We start from the raw sequence: 4,231 nt of genomic DNA, 5'->3' as shown, positions 1-4,231 counted from the left end.
GAAATCAATTAGAAAGGTCAACCCCTTGATGCTCACTAAGACATCCTCAGCAATACCAACCACAGAAATAATGCTCTTATTGGCCAAAACAAAGCATGTCGCCGACCATTTCAATGGTGAAAGGTTCAGTTCATCATAAATAGACAAGGGCATAATACTTATAGTGCAAGATACCAAGCAGGGTCTTGGATCCTCACATTTTTCAGGAATAACACCCATTAAAGCAGAAATTGAACTACCCAAAGGAATAGTTTCCAATTCATTAATCCTTTCCTTGTTCATGCATAAATCCTTTAAAAATTTAAAATATTTAGGAACTTCGCGAATGGCATCAAAAAAGGGAATGGTTACCTAAAATTTTTTAAAGATATCCACCATCTTTGGATTCAACTCCAATTGCTTTTTGGTCCTCTTCGCCAAGCTTGGGAATGCGATTGGAATGGCATCTTTCATCACATCTTTTTCCTTAGAGCCACTCTCTCTTGCTTGAGAAACTTCCTCTTCTACAACTTCTTGAACTTCTTCTTCATCCTCCACTTCAACAACATCTTCATCTTGAGTAGCCTCCCTTGTACTTGACTCTTTGGGACTCCTCTCTTGTAGTATGGTGCCAGACCTCAAGGTGATGGCATTGAGGCCACCTTTGGGATTAGATAATGGTTGAGAGGGAAGTGCACTTGAGATTGAGGGTTGAGAGGGACTTTGAGTTTGGTTGGTTGGTAGAGGTAAGCGGGATATAAGCTCTTGAATGGTGGAGCAAAATTCTCTTTGCTCTTGAAGAATAATGAGGAGGGTGTCATCCATTGGAGCTTGATTGGAGGAAGAAGAAGAGTAGGTGATTTGAGTAACTTGTGGTTGGGTGATTTGGTTAGAAGGATTGGTTTTGTTGGTTGGGGTATGGTTGATGGTTGTTGTTATTCCACCTTTGACTTGCACTATCTCTCCATCCTTGGTTATAGTTGTCTCTCCACCCTTGGTTTGAATTCTCTTGCCAACCTTGGTTTTGCCATCCTTGGTTATAATTACCTCCTTGTTGATAAGGGCCTTGATTGGAACGGTTGAAGTAAGAATTGGTGGCCACTAAGGTATTATCCTCTTGGAGTTGTGGACATTCATCGGTATAATGAAAGTTGCAAGAACAAATTCCAGAAACTCTTTGTGGAGCTATCGGTTGGTATTGTTGTTGTGGAGGTGGTTGTTGTTGATTAAGATGGATTTGCTTGAGAATGGTGGTCATCTCCCCTAAGATCTTAGTGAGGGCGGACTTGACGTGGCGGAAATTGGCAGATTAAGAAATTAATGTAAGAAATACGTTGCAAGTACAGTTCTTAACCGGCAAAAGTCCACTTATCAATTTAAAAGGGTTGTCACAAAATTAGAATAAAAATACTGGGAGTATGAATCACAAGTCGTCTCCCAACGAGTTGCAGGAAAGAATGCAGCTTATTGGTCAGAGGTTTTCTAGAAAATTTCTTTTTTTTTTTATGTTGAGAAATAAAAAAATAAATAAGAGAATTTATATAATTCAAATAAAGGTCTTGACCGGGAGTAGATTAATTGGAAGTTCTATCCTTGTTGGATTTCTCTCAAGATCAATTGATAATTGAAGGTTGCTTCTACTTAGTTATCCTTTACCAAGTAAAGGAAAGTCAAGTAAGTTAGAAGTCTACTTCTATTCACAAGTTCTAATCCTCTCCCTTGGGAAGGATTAGCGTTAATGACTAGAGAGACAATCAACAATAAACCCAATTACAATTTAACTCTTGAGTAATCCAACTCAAGGTTCTCCTTTCAATCAACTCCCAATCAAGTTAGGGAATTACTCCATTATCATAAATGTAAACTTCACAAAATTAAAAAGGAAAATAAAAAAAGACATGATAATCAATAATCAAAAAGATCAATTAAAAATAAAAATGGTTCTTGTATTAATAAACTATAAAAATAATCCAATTGTAACTCTGGATAAATTAAGGATATGAAATAGTAAGTGAAAAGTAAGGAAACAAACTAGAATGATGAAGTCTTGGCGGAGGTAATAACTCTTCTCAATATCCCAATCCAAAAAGCAATAAAGCAAAATTCTAAGAACTATGAATGTGTAGAGAGAAAACCTAGATGAGGAGTAAAATCAAATCTAAAAAAACTGAAAACTATCCTAATGCATTCTCCCTTGAGTCTCTGCATGTTCCCTGGCTCTAGTCTGTGTTTCTGGGCCGAAAACTGGGTCAAAACACGGCCCAAAATCACCCCCAGTGAATTCTGTTAAATCTGCAGATCGCGCATGTCACGCGTACGCGTCATCCACACATGCGCGTCGTTTAGCGTTTTTCCTTTCCACGCGTACGCGTCGTCCACGCGTTCGCGTCACTCGTGCATCTTCCAATCCACGCGTTCGCATCAGGCACGTGAGCGCGTCACTTCGATTTCTCCATTTCGCGCGGTCGTGTGAGCTATGCATCCGCGTCGTTTCTCGCTGGTCATCTCCTTAATTTCTTGTGTTCCTTCCATTTTTGCAAGCTTCCTCTCCATTCTCTAAGCTATTTCTGCCCTATGAAACCTGAGACACTTAACACACAGATCACGGCATCGAATGATATAGATGAGAATTAAAATACATAATTAAAAGATCTCTAAGAAGCAAGTTTTCAACCATAGAACAAATTTGGGAAGAATTGTAAATACATGCAAATCATATGAATAAGTGGGTGAAGACTTGATAAAACCACACAATTAAACACAATATAAATCATAAAATAACGGTTTATCAACCTCCCCAGACTTAAACATTAGCATGTCCTCATGTTTAGGTGAAGGAGATAAAGTAAATGAGTAGGAACATGTAAAACTCATGCAATGCAATGCAACCTATATATATATATATATATATATGAATGCAACTATATGATTCTTGTCCACTTGGTTAAAAGTAAGTAAGTTCTTCAAGACAATCATAAATCAAATTCCACTAATTCAATTCTTATACAGTAAGAACAGATTAAAATGCAAGAAGGTAGCTCATGAAAGCAGGGAACATAGAATTTAAGCATTGAACCCTCACTGATGATGTATGTGCACTCTAGTCTCTCAAGTCTATAGGGTAATCACTCAACTCTTCTCTAATCATGCTTTCTAAATTTTTTTCTATACCTAGCCAATCAACAACATTTAATATACCAATGCAAACATCATGAGGTCTTTTCAAGGTTGTAATGGGGCTAAGGTAAGGGTAAGGGTACATATATGGCTAAGTAAGCTTATAAATTGAATCTTTAATTAACCTAAGCTTTCACCTAACACATATATATATTCTATACAACTTCAAATTTCATACCTAGCTACCCAAAATTTCCCTTTCACATTCCATACTCATGCATCAACCTTTATTTTAATTTTATCATATATGCATTGATCTTTGAACTTCAACTTAGCATTGGGGTAATTTTGTCCCCTTATTTATTTATTGAATTTTTTTTTGAATATGAAAATAAACTAGCTTCTCAATGCACATAGATTTTTAATTTTTATAGTTTTACATGAGTAGGTACCCAAATTCCCATTATTTTATCATGACACATTCCCTTATTAACCCCTGTCCCCACAATCTTCCCATACCCAGTTAACACACAATTTCTATCTTAAACTAACCAAAGATTCAATTGGGATATATAATTATTTTTCTGCTTAAGGCTAGTAATGTGGTAAAATATAGAACAAATGGGATTTTAAAAGGCTCAAAGTGGCTAACAAAGGTAATTTAAAGGGTAGGCTTATTTGGGATAAGTGAGCTAAACAAATAATGGCCTCAATCATATGCAAGCATATAAATATATTAAACATTGGACATATAGGATGAAAAAAATATATAGATTACAATCATAGAGAAGTAAACACACAAGAATAAAATATTTATGGTTAAATAATGTAACCATGTACTTAGGCTCAAAATCTCACGGGTTGTGTGTTCTTGGCTTTTTAAACTATGTTCCGAATACAACTTCAAGCAAATTTAAAATTAGTGAAATTTTTCAAAAAATAGGGTCTTAGAAGAAACTTATTATATTTTCAATCAAGTAAAACATGCATGTAATTAACCTATTTCTATGCAATCTATCATATTCTACAAAAGAAAAACTATCTAACTATCCTATTTTATTGGTGTTAAGGAAGAGAAATTACCTCCAGAAGTCAGGTACTGACCGACCTCCCCACACTTAAGGCTTTGCACCGT

Source organism: Arachis ipaensis, chromosome B9 (genome assembly GCF_059453495.1).
Source record: "Arachis ipaensis isolate K30076 ecotype BB chromosome B9, ASM5945349v1, whole genome shotgun sequence".
Classification (NCBI taxonomy): Eukaryota; Viridiplantae; Streptophyta; class Magnoliopsida; order Fabales; family Fabaceae; genus Arachis; species Arachis ipaensis.
The sequence above is the reverse complement of the archived record's forward strand: the minus strand, read 5'-3'. Positions refer to the sequence as shown.